At 45.8% G+C, this 15264-nt stretch overlaps 1 protein-coding gene, 1 long non-coding RNA gene and 1 pseudogene across 4 annotated transcripts in view; 2 read left to right on the top strand and 1 right to left on the bottom strand.

Moving 5' to 3' along the window:
- Positions 1-3376, bottom strand: part of P2RY2 (purinergic receptor P2Y2) — a 46461-nt gene extending 43085 nt beyond the window's left edge. The window contains exon 1 of the mRNA XM_072794483.1: positions 3081-3376. The gene's annotated coding sequence lies outside the window, so the exon portion shown is untranslated. The remainder of the gene's footprint in view (positions 1-3080) is intronic.
- Positions 175-8065, top strand: LOC140614957 (uncharacterized). Of its 3 annotated transcripts, none has more exons than XR_012015653.1 (4): positions 175-522; positions 1150-1415; positions 2121-2275; positions 7125-8065. It is a non-coding gene; the product is annotated as an uncharacterized lncRNA (long non-coding RNA). The 3 variants fall into 3 exon arrangements; XR_012015652.1 differs by lacking the exon at positions 7125-8065 and adding an exon at positions 3092-3435; XR_012015651.1 differs by lacking the exon at positions 7125-8065 and adding an exon at positions 2867-3435.
- Positions 8066-13583: 5518 nt separating this feature from the next.
- LOC140615328 (high mobility group nucleosome-binding domain-containing protein 3-like) lies at positions 13584-14621 on the top strand (annotated as a pseudogene).
- Positions 14622-15264: the final 643 nt, after the last annotated feature.

Raw genomic sequence — 15264 nt, 5'->3', positions numbered from 1 at the left:
ATAACAGTGCAGTGTGACTGGTCCTCTCAGCCAGCCCTCAGCTTTCTAGCAACCTATCTCCTGTGCTGGCCTCTCGGCTCAGGCCCAGTCCTGGAGGACCTGGGAGAAGGGGAAGTCTCCGCCCCTGGGAAATGCAGAATGTGGGAGGACTAGCCACTCTGAGCAACGGCACACAGTGTCAGGGCCTCCCAGGTCACAGGCCCACAGCACTAGAGGGAGCCTCCTGGTTCAGACTATTCTCATGGTGACCTCTCGGCCTCGCTAGCACTTGTCCTCCTCCACACCGGCCGCACCCTTCGTTCTGCTCCTTCACTACTCACATCAGGCCTTTCCTCCATCTAGAAGGGACAGGGAAGTTTCCAGGAGGCCCTCCCTCTTCTCTTCTTCCTCTGAACTTTCATTTCTTCCACTAATACTGGTGGAAGCCTGCTCCGGGGTAGGGCCTCAAATGAAACGGAAAGTGGGCCCCACCTGCACAAAGCCTCAGCGGTTCCCAGGAAAGGGCAATGACCTCTCCATTCTGTGAGTGTTGGTGTCTGTGCCTCCCCACTGGGACTGGGAGCCCTGCGGGGGCAGGAGCTGTGTCTGTCCTGCAGAACTCAGAGGAATCAGTCCTGTTGCTAAAGACTGGGCAAGGGAGGGTTCCTGTGGTGGGCGAGTTTATATAGGAGGGAAGGGGACAGGAATAGAGTCTGGCTGTGCAGGAGCCAGTGAGGAGACCTGCCTGCCTCACTGAGCAAGGGGTGGGGGGTGAGGTGAGCCAGTGCACAGGGTAAGAGGAGCTCAGGTGCCGCTTCCTGGGGCCTTGAGCTTCTCTCCACAGCTCTCAGTTTCCCCAACAACTGGTTCTCCCTCCCTCCCCCACTACCCTCCAACAAGGCATCTAGAAGTCCATGAGTGAGGGACTCAGGGAGCAACAAGGTGGGCGGCCAGGACTCTGGTCATCTGAGAGTCTAGAACCTTCCCATGTTTAAGTCCTGGCTCCAGTTGCCTTTTCTACCTGGAGTAGCCAGCTAAAATGCAAGACACCTGCTTAAATGTGAATATCAGAAAAAGAACAAATGATTCTTTAGCATAAATTAATATTTGAGACAAGCTTACATTAAAAAACTTATTCATTGCTCTTCTGAAGTTCAAATCTTTGCCCAGTCCCTATTTCAGAATCTGCCACTCACTGCTACAATGAGGCTCCGGGAAACCATCAGAGAAGTCCTGGGCTCTTGCAACATATTCAACAAAACAGGAATTTAGAGCTGGAAGGAACATGGAAGATTATTTAGCTCCATCCCTCCTCCTATATGTGGCTCAGGAGACTGAGGCCCAGAGAGGACAGGCGCTGGCAAGCCCTTCACACCCCCTTGGCTGCACCTTGGGCCTCCTAGGGAGCAGGACCCCAGAGGCCAGGACCTTTCCAGGTAAGGCAAGGCAGGAGTCTCCTGGTTCCCACTCTGCCCCCTACCCCCACTGCCCAGGCAGCTTCCTGGATCCTGACACCCCCAGGTGAGTCACCTCCACCTGTTAGGACAGATCTGGAGCAGTGCCAAGCCTCTGGGCTCCTCACCTCTTGCTGGGCTCCCTGCCCAGAGGAATGAAGTTGGTGGGGAGAGGGGGGTCTCACGAGGAGTGGGTGCAGGAGTAGGTGGGTGGGGTTTGACTTTGTGGGAGAGGCTAGTCTTCCCGAAAGCTCATGGCCTGGCCATTCCCCTCAGGCCCTTCTACTTGCCAGGCCCACAGCAGCCCTCCCAGATGACTCAGCTCAACTCCCAGTGAGGCAGGATGTGGGGGCAGGGTCTTGACCAAAATCGTCCAGCCAGGTGGGTCCACCATCAGGTTCTTTCTCTCAAATGAGTACTCTGTGCTCCCTGCTGAAACTGCCCACCCCCACCCCGCTCTGTATTTCTTCATCTCACTTTGCCCTTCTTGACATTATACTATGTATTTGTTTGGTTTTTGTCAGCCTCTGGTTAAGACATAAATCCCTCTCCATGTCTTGAGAGCCTTGAACAGTGCCTGACACTGAGTAGGGGCTGAATAAACATTTGTTGCCCCTGTTACATCTCACGTGGTGTGGGACACGTTACATGACACCACAGCCCCCCCTTCCCCAACGTGCATTGCAGGTTCTCCAGCAATGGCTGTGCGTGCGGCTGGGAGCCTCCAGGTCTGGGGGTGTGGCTTCCTCCTCCCCTTGCAGCCCAGCCTCCGTCTGGTCCGGAATGAGAAGCAACAGCACAGGGCTGAGATGGGCGGACAGTGGCTTTGGGAGCGCTGCGCGGTAAGGAGCTGGGCGTCCCCGGCTGCCCCAGTGCACCCTGCTGGACCGGACAAGCCTACGAGGCTGGGGCTGGGCCGTGGTGGGGAAGCTCCGTCCCAGAGGCCCGCCCCGCTGACCACTCCCTGACCCTGTGGCCCCGGGACAGCACTGAGCCAGGAGCTGCTGACCTGTCACCTGGCCCAAACCCACCCCTCTCTAGGCCTCCTTCTGCCTGCCTCTATAATGATGGTTTCAGGCTGGCTACAAGGCCTGCCATTCAGCCTGCCTTTGGCTTCTTCCTACTTCCTCTCCACCCCAGACCTGTGCATCAGTCACTCCTACCCAACCTCCTGGGGTATCCCCAGAACCTCCCCTCTATCCTGTCAGACCCTTTACTGACCCTTCCCAGCAGCCCAAGTCCAAGTCCAATCATAGACTGCAGGTGGTTGGGGCTCCTAGGACTATCCTGGGGCTCCTTGGGACACTTCCAAGTCATTCAGAGGCTGTTACCTGGAGTTGCCTGGCCCAAGCCCTCTGACCAGTCTAGATAGTCCCATTTCTAGTCAGACCATCTCTCTGGTATGTCCAGCTGATCTCTGCATCTTTCCGCAGACCTGCTCCTCTCTCAACCTCAGCAAGGGTACCTCCAGCCAGTTGGTCACCTGGGCCCCAAACTCTGAGAATCGTGGAGCTTGCCTTCCCTCCCTGCTTGCCCTCATCCGATCTGTCACTCAGTCCTGGCCATCCCTCTGTAATATCCTGAGGATGGCCCACTTCCCAGCTTCTTCAGCCTCACATGTACACACTTTCTTTTTTCTCACCTGACCTTGAAAGCAGAGGGCTCCTCGACTCCACTCTCTCTGCCTTCAGTCCACATTCCATGCAGAAGCCAGGGAGGAAATACCATCGGCAGCAAATCCAGCCTCATCAGTTCCCTGCTCAAAACCCTCCCATGGCTCCTCACTGCCCTCAGGATAAAGTTGGCTCCTTGGCCTGGCATTCAAGGCTCTTCATGATCTGCCAGTCTCACCAGCTCACACTGCTGCCTCAGTGACTGCTGAGCATTTAGCTCCCACCTGGAAGGACTCTTTCCTTCCTAATCCTAAAATTCCTCTACTTTCAATCACCTGGAGAGTCCACAGTGGGAATAAACTTGTTATCCAGGGAGGAGACATAAACAAGGCTTTTTTTTTTTTTTTTAAGATTTTATTATTAATTAACTCATGAGACACACACACACACACACACACACACACACACACACACAAAGAAGCAGAGACACAGGCAGAGGGAGACGCAGGCTCCATGCAGGGAGCCTGACGTGGGACTCCATCCCAGGTCTCCAAGATCACACCCTGGGCTGAAGGCGGCGCTAAACCGCTGAGCCACCTGGGCTGCCCCAAACAAGGCTTTTCTCAGGGTGCATGTGTGTGTGTTTTAGAGTCAATGTTGATCTGTTTATTCATGTACACAGCCTTGTTTCAGAAAGGATTTGAGGTGGGCCATTAAATATTTACTAAGTGCCAGCCCTGTGCAGCAGAGTCCCACATGCACACGCAATCATCCATACTCCCACTCACAGATCCAACCAGGAAACCATGAGGGCCAGGGCAGAGGGCTTTAGGGCGAGAGAGCTCGGGAAGAAATCAGGAGTCAAGGAGGTGGGAAGTTGGGTTGGAATGAGTCAACAGGAGAAGGGCATGAGAACAGACAGGAACAGAGGGAACAGAAGGAGCAAAGGTTGCAGGTAGGGGAAGAGAGGAGAACCACAGCTTCCCTCTGTGACCTCTGCTTGCATTTCCTTTCCCTCTTGCCCAGGTCAGCTTCAAGACTTATTTCCTCTTGCAACATCATGGGGTGAGGGACAGCAAGGATAGAGGCAATGGGGGTGAAGACTATGGGAGCCACTCAGGCTCCAGTTCCCCATGGGAAGGAGCCCGTGTCCCCAGCCAGCTGGCAGCTCCATGGGCACAGCATACTCCTGAGTTCTCAGGGCTCTTCTCGTCCTCTATTCATCCCCTCTGTCCCAACCAGTCTGTGAACATGTATAACCACATCCATGTCATCAGGGAGGAAACAAAGGACCAGAATGTTGGTGTTAGAGCAAGGACTCCAACCCTGTGTTATCAGAGGCTAAAATGCCTCCTGTTTCAGGTGCTGTCTGCTACTGAATCCTAGACATGAGATGGCAAGGGGGCTTAGGAAGTAGGTGTTGTGTTAGCATCCCTCTCTGCACTTTTCAGGAAGAGAGGTTCCAAGGCCCAGAATTGACCATGGTGGGCTACTTTAGATGCTGGGCCCCTCTTCATCTCCACCCTGCCCTGGGCTGCAGAGCATAGAACCCAGCTGGGCACCAGGAGCCCTGGCTGGGCTATCACCTGCTGTGTGACTCAGGTCCAGGCCCCGGACCCTTGCCCTTTCTCTTCTGCAGTCAAGGTGCAAAGCCAGAGGGTCTTCAGGTCCTGAGTTCCCTGACCTCTGTGGCTTCTGGTTTCCATAAGATTTGGTTTGTCTGTCTGGAGATGGTTGTCAGATTGAGAGTAGGACCAGATTCCATCCCCTCCTGCTGGGCTGTACCAAGGGGGACTCTCCAGGCCATGGGGATGGTGGCCAGGGGGTAAAGAGTCTAATTTTATCTGTTGTAGTCGAAGCTGGGGCTGGGCTGGCCTGCTCCCCAACTGACCCCAACTGACCCCAAGACTGGGCAGGGAACTGACTCAGGTTGATCCGAGGCAGCTGTCAAGACAACCCTAAAATTAGCCCCAACAGGGATAGGGAGGGGCAGCGGCCCAGGCCTCAGGCTCCAACAGTCCCAAGGGACCCAGCCCTCACCTTACTCAAGGAGGGAGAGGTCGAACAGAGTCCTGGCAGCGACCCCACCATGATGCTGGGCGTGGAGAGTCACAAGCAAGTATGGACACATTGCAGGAGAGGAATTGAAGAACGGGCAGCGTCTGCCAGTTGCCTGGGCCCTGGTGCGGTTCCAGCCCCCAGCCTGTCAGAGCCCTGGGAGGGACCAGGGAGGGACCTTGCTATTTACATTCTTTTAGAACCAGGACCAGGGATCCAACCTGTCCTCCCAAGGCTGAGTTGGATCACCTCACACATCAGCACCCACTCCCAAGCACAGGGGAGGAGCCAGAGGGTAACCAGCCTGCTGATAGGGCACAGATTGGAGACACCAGGGACAGGACCCAAGCCAGCCTCCTCTTGCTCAGAGATAATCACCCAGTTCCCTACTCTCTACCCTGGTGTTTTGAGGACCTTATTAAAATGCAGATTCTGATTCAGAAGCTCTGGAGTGGGGTATGAGATTCTTCAAGACTCTAACAAGATCTCAGCTTGGTCTGCAGACCATACTTTGATCACAAGTTTTACTTCCCAGCCAGACTGGTTAGACCCCAAGGCCAGGTTTCCTGTCTCTATTCCACAGAAATCCCCTACCTCTAGCCCAGGAGTCTGGCACAGGCATACAGGTACATGATACACATAGCAGGTGGCTGAGTTTTTTCATTATGGGTTCTTGCATGGGTATGTAGGTGTGCATGGTGATCCTTGTGCCTCAGGGTATACTGCACATGGCTAGTGACATGTGTAGAGAATATACAAAGATGTGTGTTTATCATAACAATGAAAAGCAGCTAAAGTTTTAAAAATATCTAACCTTTATTGAGTACCATGTCCTGGTAAGGTTTTAACAGTGTTACATACAATAGCTTATTTAACTCATAACAATTCTGAAGAGATGAGAAAATGGAGACTTGCAGAGGTTAAGTGGCTTGCTCAGGATCACATAGCTGATTAGCAGTCAGGGCGGCCAGTCAGGATTGGGCTCTACATGGGCACCTGCCTTGGTGTATGTGGATCTGGGAGCATGTGTGTGATTGGTGGGCAGGGGTATGCACAGGAAAGTAAAGCAGCAGCAAGGACAAGTAGGTGAGGTAGGAGTCGTTCACAATAATTCAGAGCATGTGCAGAAAGCAGGTGGGGAGAAGGAAGGAGACACAGGTGTGAATCAGACCAGCCTGGGCTTGAATCCTCACGCTGGCTAAGCTTTGACTTCCTCCTCTGTGAAATGAGTCTATAATAGTTGCCTTATGAGGCTGCTCCTGCGAGAAGGAAATACAATAACAAATACAAAGTGACAGGCCCAGGGAAAGGCTAACACACAATAGGTGTGGGGGATACATGAGCTGCTCCCCAACTCCAGGGCTGGTATGCTTGGCTGTTTGGGGCGTGGCTTCTGACATGGTTGGTTGCAGCCAGCTCACTGGATTAAGAGGAGGAATGCAGGGAAGGCCAAGGACAAGGAGACACAAGGCCAGTAGGGCTGTGTTGGGGTCCCAGCTGAGAGAGCATCCCAAGGAGATACAGGCATCCAGTCAGAGTTCAGAATCTGGCCCACTTCCCTTTGTTGGCCGAGACAGGAGGGGCTACAAGGCTGGAGACACTCCAACTCTGGAGAAGCCCTCTCAGGAAAACAAACACCTTGTCCCTTGACTCAGCCCTCCGCTATGCCAAACACATCAGCCATCATGGTCCTCCACGGACCATGCCCTCCTCTGAGGGCCAAATATCCTCTGGGCTGGGCTGGAGGGACTTTAGTGATTCATTTTCTCTTCCTCCACCCATGAACCTAATGTTGCTCCTGGAGCTGGGGTATCTCAAAGTTTGCGGCCTCCTGTAGGCCTCTAAAAAGTGGGAAGTTGCATTGGTAGGCATCAGTCTTTCTTGGGTCTCATATGGATCCCCTGGACCACCTAGAAGCAGGTGCTGGGGAATGGGCCCTAAGGAAACATTGCTTATGAGAGCTGGCCAAAGGTGGGTCCAGATGGCTCACTGAATTCATCTCCTTTGTTTTCTACGCAAGGATCCTAAGGCCAAGAGATGGCCATCACCGGGTCACCAGGAGAAGGAATACAAAGCTCACCCCAGCTACCCACCCACGGTGCTGATGGGAGAATCCAGAGAGGCTATGAAAGACTCTATCGCCCCCGTGTGGCAAAATGGGAGAAAGACAGGGCTGAGCGGAGGTTTGGGAAATCTTAGGCTCTTAGGTGGAGCGACTGCAGTGCCCCTCCTGGGTAATAGGCTGAGGGCTCTCTCCAGTTACACAGTCCCTGCCCCTACTGGATTCATCAAATCCCTTGGGAATGCTGAGAGGGCATTGTGAGGGAGTGAATTGAATTCCTTGTAAATTTGTAAATGGAAGGAAGCAGTGTGAAGTAAGAACATAGATTTATGCACAAAAATGTTCATCAAGTCCACGTCAGTAGGGGCGCCTGGGTGCCTCGGTTGGTTGAGTGTCTGCCTTCCGTTCAAGTCATGATTTAGGGTCCTGGGATCAAGTCCCCAGTTGGGCTCTTTGCTCAGCAGGGAGTCTGGTTCTCCCTCTGTGCTCTCTCTCTCTCTCAAATAAATAAATAAATCTTAAAAAAAAATCCATGTCTGTAAATGCAACACTTGGGTTGACAATTGTTTAAGTGCCTGATGGGTACAGGGGTTCGTTATACTATTCAATTCATTTTTGTGTGTTTGAAATGCTGTGAAACAAAGGAATTAATAGGAAACATAAAGGTCCAACAATAAGAATCTAAATAAATTATGATGCAGCTGTACAAAGGAATAACATCTAAAAACATTAAAAATGCTGCCATGGACTTTTTTTATTTTAATTATAACAGATTTATCAAGGGGTGCCTGGCTGCCTCAGTCAGAAGAGCATGCAACCCTCACTCTCAGGGTCGTGAGTTCCAGCCCCATATTGGGTCTGGAGATTACTTTAAAATAAATTTTACAATGAAATAAAATAAAAATAACAGATTATTAATATATAGGTCACATAAAATATATTACCCACTTAAAGTGTACAATTCAATGATTTTTAGTATATTCACAAAATTTTACAACCATCACCATAATCAATTTCAGAACCTTTTCATTACTCCACAGCAAATGCCCATACCCATTAGCAGTCACTGCGCATTTGCTCACAAACCTCCCCTCTTCTAACCCAGCCCACAGATACTTTCTGTCTCTATAGGTTTGTCTTTCTGGACATTTAATGAAAATGGAATCAATCATATAATATGTGGTCTTCTGTGTCTGACTTTTCACACATCCTATAATGTTTTCAAGGTGTATGCAGGTATCAGCACTTCATTCCTTTTAAAACTTTTTAAAAGTTTTATTAATTTAAGTAATCTCTACACCCAACCTGGGGCTCAAACTCATGATCCCAAGATCAAGAGTGGCAAGCTCCTCCAACTGAGCCAGTCAGGTGTCCCATTACTTCATTCTTTTTTATGGCTGAATAATATTCCATTGTATGGATATGCCACATTGTATTTATTTATTCATTAGTTGGTGGACATTTAGGTTGTTTCCATTTTTCAGCTATTATGAATAATTCTATTAACATTCATGTACAAGTTTTTGTTTTTAAAGATGAACTTATTTATTTATTTGGGAGGGGCAAAGGGAATGGGACAGAAAGTCTTAAGCAGATTCCTCACTGAGTTTGGAGCCCCATGTGGGGCTCAATCTCACCACCCTGAGATCATGACCTGAGCCAAAACCAGGAGTTGGACACTTAATCTACTGTGCCACCCAGGGGCCCCTCATGTACAAATTTTTGTATAGGTATATACTTTCATTTCTCTTGAATATATAATTATGAGTGAAGTTGCTGGATCATCTGATAACTCTATGCTTAACTATTTGAGGAACTGTCAGGTTATTTTCCAAAGGGACTACACCATTTTACATTCCCACAGGCAGTGTATGAGGGTTCAAATCGTTCCACATCCTTGCCACATTTGTTACTGTCTTTTTTATATTCTAGACACCCTAATGGGTATAACCATGTAATTTTTAATGACATGGAAAATGTCCTTGGTATAATGTTAGATTTTTTTTTTTTTTAAGCAGGCTTTGGAACTGTTTATACAGTGTGACCTCAACTCCTAAAATATATGTGTCCACAGAAATCAGACCAAAAATTAATCTATGAAAATGTTACTATGGTTATCTGTGGATAATTTGGGGTGAATTTTCTTCTTTCTTAAATTTTTGATAATGTGAACGTGTATTTTTTTAAGGTTTTATTTATTTATTTGAGAGAGAGAGCACATGTGAGTTGGTGGGGGAAGGGCAGAGGGAGAGAGAGAGACAGACTCCCCACTGAGCAGGGAGACTGCCAGGGGCTCCTGAGATCATGACCTGAGCCAAAGGTACCCTGTGAACATGTATTGATAAGAAAAAATATAATATCATATAATATCATACAAGAAGGTAAAAAAAATCAACAAATATTAGAGAGAGAATGCAAATGAATTAAAATAAAACATTCAAAATGTATTGAATGAAATTGATTACATGCCCAGTAATATATAGAATCTTGGGCAGTTGGCAGGAGGGTCAAAGTGGAGATGGGAGAGTCAGGCCACTGATTCCTGAGTGTGAGGGTGTCTAGAAAAGGAACATCACTCTCAGTGGGAATCAGGGAGTGGACAAGACAACCCTGAAATTGGCTAGAGTCTGAAGCAAGAGGCAAGTTTAGATTCACAAAGATGGGGGAGGGGGTATAGGGTACAGATCACAGATATGTCAGCACAGGCCTGATCTCTCCACACATAGGGCACTGAGGTTACAGACAAGGGTTCCAACATCACTATAGGCAGAGACAATCACCTGCCACAAGCCTGGCTTTGCCTTAACTTGGGATGACTCACCTTGCTCAGTGTGCTAAGGATGAGTTTTCTAATCTGAAATGGCTGTGATAACCCTCCTTAAGGGTTATTGTGAGCATCCAGTGAGATAAGAGTATAGAATAGCCTCTAGCACAGACCTGACCCACAACAGGTGAATAATTTGTTACAAGTAAAGAGGGAGAGGCAAGGTTGATTCTAAGGATAGGATGATGATGGTCAACACAGGGAGGAGGGGTACATTCCAGGCAAATGCAGCTGGGATTCTGAGTCCGGCTGAGGGTGAGGTGTTGGAGGGAGGGGTACCAAGTCCTTTCACAATAGAGGAGTTACCCCAATAAAGACACGAATAGCCTCCTGGGAGGGAAGCCAAGAAGCTATGATGTCTACATTTACCAGCTGAACCCAAAGAGGGCAGAGCTCGCTCAAGGTCACAAAGGGAAATTCTGGCCTCTCAGCTGAGGGCTGTATTGCAGGAAGTGGCTGCAGGAGTGGGGGCTGCGGTGGGAATCAGGGATTTGCATCTGAGCCCTGTGCAATCCTCCCCACCCACATCTCAGGCAAGTGGCCCCTGGTGACTAAGGAGTTGAAATAAAGCCAGAGGGCAGTTTTGTTTTGTTTTGTTTTTTTCTTTTACTCCTCTATTTCTTCCAAGCCCTCCTCAATGGGTATGTGCTACTTTGTCACTGTAGTGTGGTACATGTTACTGTTGCTGCTTTTTAAAGAACATTTCCAGGACAGCTTGCTTAGACTTTGAAAAAAGTCAGTGTTACAAAATTCTGCAACTTATTGTCAAATGTTTCTGGAGGGAAGAAAGTATCCAGGGAAATAAAGCAAATGTGGCATATTATTAACAATTGATGCACTGTCAGCAAAGAGTATGTGGGTGTTCAAGGCACCACTCTTTTAACTTTTCCATAGACTTGAAATTTTTAAGAAAAGGCTTTGGGGAAAAGGCAAAATATAAAATCATACATACAATGTGAACCAAAATTTGGAAGAAAGGAACACCAAGCAAAGAAACAAAGTCTTTGCAACCTTGGTTTAGTTTGCAGATACAATACCAGAAACATGATTCAGAAATGAAAAATATCGATAGGTTGGACTTCATCAAAATTAAGAACATCTGCTATTGGAAAGACATTGTTAGGAAAATGAAAAGACAAGCCATTGACTGCTAGCAATTATTGCAGATCACACATCCAAGAAAGTAGCTTTATCCAGCATAGCTATAAAACACACACACACACACACACACACACACACAAACCTATAAAAATATAAAGAACTCTCAAAACTCAATAATAAGAAGACAAACCATCTAATTAAAATATGCAAAAGATTTGAGCAGATACCTCACCAAGGTATATGGATGGTATATGCTTCTTTAGCACACAGAAAGGTGCTTACAAGGTAAAAACTAGCAGAATAGAAGTATGGAGACAAATAGATGAATCCACTATCATAGTTGGAGATTTCAACACCCTCTTGTCAGAAATGAACAGAGTCAGAGGGCAGAAAATCAGTAAGGACACAGTAGAACTCAATAACACCATCAATCAACTGGATGTAATTGACATCTATGCGACAGCAGAATACACATTCTTCTCAAGCTCACGTGGAATATTCACCTAGATGTTCTACAACACTATGGGTCATAAAACACACCTTCAGAAATTTAGAATAGAAATCCTACAGTGTCTGCTCTCAGACCACAATGGAATGAAACTAGAAATCAGAAATAGAAAAATAATTGGAAAATCCCAAAATATGTGAGGATTAAATAACACACTTCTAAGTAACACATGGGTCAAAGAGGAAATCTCAAGAGAAATTTTAAAATATTTTGGATCAAAAAAATGAAAATACAACTTATCAAAATCTGTGGGATGTAGTGAAAGCAGTGCTGAGAGGGAAATTTATAGCATTGAATGCATATATTAGAAAGGAAGTGAGATCTGAAATCCATATTTCAGTTTAGGAAACTAGAACAAGAAGAGCAAATTAAATCCAAAGGAAGAAGAAGAAAAGAAATTAGAAGAATTAGATCAAAGGGGCACATGGCTGGTTCAGTCAGAACAGGCAACCCTTGCTCTCAGGGTTGTGACTTCAAGGGTGGGTGTAGAGATTAGTTAAAAATAAAAATCTTCTAAAAAACAGAATTAGAGCAAAAATCAATTAAAAGGAAAACAGAAGGGCAGCCCGGGTAGCTCAGAGGCTTAGCGCCACCTTCAGCCCAGGGCCTGATCCTGGAGACTGGGGATCGAGTCCCACGTCAGGCTCCCTGCATGGAGCCTGTTTCTCCCTCTGCCTGTGTCTCTGCCTCTCTCTCTCTCCATGTCTCTCACGAATAAATAAGTAAAATACTTTTTTTAAAAGGAAAAATCAATAGAGAAAAATTAATGAAATCAAAACCTGGTTGTTGAAAAGATAATAAAATGATACATCTGTAGCTGGGCTAACCAAGAAGAGAGGCTGTAGATTACTAATATCAGAAATGAAAGGGAGAAATTCATTATAGATTCCAAGGACATAAAAAGAATAATAAGGTAATATAGTGAACAATTATGCCCACAATTTTGATAACCTAGGTGAAATGGACCAATTCCTTGAAACACACAATCTGCAGAAACTCACACAAAGAAGAAGTAGACTATTTAAATAGGCCTATCTCTATTCAAGAAATTGAATCAATGACTAAGAACCTTTGCAAACAGAAAACACCAGGCCCAGATGGGTTCACTGGTGAATTCTACCAAACATTTAACAAAAAAATTATACCAATTCCTTACAATATCTTTCAGAGGCTATAAGCAGAGAGAATACTTCCTAACCCATTCTGTGAGGCCAGAATCACCCTAATACCAAAACCAGACAAAGACAAGAAAAGAAAACTATAGACCAATCTTTCATGAACACAGATGCAAGATACTCAAACACATTGTTCATTAGTCATTAGGGAAATGCAAATTAAGACCACAATGGGATGCCACTATGCATCTATTACAATGGCTAAAGTTTTTTAAAGCGATTATATTGAGTGTTGGTGAAGACATGAAGCAACTAGAACTCTCAGACACTGTTGGCAGGAATGTAATATGATACAGCCACTTTGGAAAATAGTTTAACAATTTCTTAAAAAGTAAACTTAAACCTACCATATAATCCAGCAATTCCACTTCTAGACATGTACTCAAGACAAATGAAAGCATATGTCCAAACAAAGAAAGACTGGTACACAAATATTATTCAAAGCGGCTTTATTTGTAATATCTCAAACTAGAAACAATCCAACGTCCATCAGTGAGGAAATGGATAAACAAAGTGTGGTACATGCAAACTATGGAATACTACTTGGCAATAAAAAGGAATGAGCTGGTGGACAACTTCTGGATTGGTGGTGTGAGGGACCCTGCAGACCCTTTTCCCGGTTGGAATAACCATAACTGTTGGAGATGTTTTTTTTATATATGATATATATTCTCCAGAAATTGTCATTAAGGCATACAGCAAATGAAAGAATGTTCACTCAGGAAAATCTACTAAATCTTGGTAAGAATAATAAGAGTTTGTAGCATCTGAACCATGATTCACTCTCTCCCTGCCCCCACCACCTCAACATGATGGAAGCTCCACTGTAGGCAGGTGAAGCTAAGAACACAGGGTTCCTTCTTCTTCCAGCTCCCCGCAAAAGACTCTGTTATCTTCGCTGGACAGGAAGGCCGCCAGCATTTCTCATCCTCTCAGCATTCTGCTGCTGGGACAATTGGTGCCACATGCAAAAGAACACAGCTGAATGCTTCCTTTATATCACATACAAAAGTTAATTCAAAATAGATTAAATACTGAAATGGAAGAACTAAAAGCACAAATCTTTTAGAAGAAAATGTAAGAGTACATCTTCAGGACCTTGGATTTGGCAATAGATTCTTAGATAGGACATCAACGCTTTTGATCAACAACAACAACAACAACAACAAGAATATACAAATCGAACTTCATCAAAATGAAAAATCAAAGAATACCCTCAAGGAAATGAAAAGACAACCCACAGAATAAGGGGAAATATTTGCAAATCACATATGAGATTAGGGACTTGGATCTAGAATATATATTTTTTAAAAAAGATTGCAATTCAATAATTAAACACACACACACACACACACACACACACACACACAAACCAGGAGATGCTGGTCAGAGAGGCCAGGCTCTCCTGTGCCCTTTACATGAGGAGCTGCAGTGGTGGTGCCAGTGGGTAGAGCCTATTGCTATACTTTTTCAGCTGCTGCACAAACATAGTCATTGTGCCCCAGAGAAAGCCTCCAGAGAATACAGAAGACAAGGATAGATCCAAAGCAACTAAATAGGAGACCACCAGACTGTCTGCCAGATTGTTAGCAAAACCCACTCCACCAAAACCTGAACCTAAACCAAGAAAAACATCTGCTAACAAAGAACCTGGAACAAAGACTAACAAAGGTACCAAAGGAAAGAGGGAGAGCAAGAAGCTGGAAAGCAAGGGACTGCACCATCTGAAAATGGTGAAACTCTAGCTGAAGGCACCCAGAAAACAGCAGAATGAATTGTCAGAAATTGGAGTTGGTTTTATGTACCCCTTGGGACAACTTTTAAAAGATATTTTTACCAAGTACTTTGTAAATGCTAATTTTTAGGGCATTACTAGTTGGCATGCAAAGACATAAAAGGATGGACATTTTACCTTTTCATGATCATGCTTTTTGGAAATTTCCATCAATCTCAAGTAAAATAAATATCAATTTGATATTGGAAGCTGTGTGTAAAGTTGATGCAGTATTTTGTGCACTTGCTTTAGAAATTGAGTCCTGTGCATGCTGTGGTATTTTTACTGTGCGCATTTGAATTTTTCACACAGTTTTTCTAGAGTAGTAATCAGTGGTGCTTTTTAATCTAGATTTTATGTGATCTTAATGAAACATGAATAGTTGTGGCCATCTGCTGACTATTTGTGGTTTAAAATAAAAGGTTTTCTTGCCTGCAAAAACAAATAAATAAGTAACCCAATTTAAAAAATGGGCAAAGGATCTAACTAAACATTTCCTCCAAAGAAGATGGAAAATAAATGCGTAGATAAATAAACAATAAAACAAGAAAAGATTCTTGACATCCTTAGTCATCAAGGAGATGCAAATCAAAACCACAGTGAGATACATCTTAACCACAAGGATGGCTATGTAAAAAAGTCAGATATCCAGATGGTTAACAGACACATGAAAAGATGCTCAGCATCACTCAGCAAAGCATCTGGGAAATACAAAT

The sequence above is a fragment of the Canis lupus genome, chromosome 23 (genome assembly GCF_048164855.1).
Source record: "Canis lupus baileyi chromosome 23, mCanLup2.hap1, whole genome shotgun sequence".
NCBI lineage: Eukaryota > Metazoa > Chordata > Mammalia > Carnivora > Canidae > Canis > Canis lupus.
Note: the sequence above shows the minus strand (reverse complement) of the source record. Positions and strands in the feature narration are given on the sequence as shown.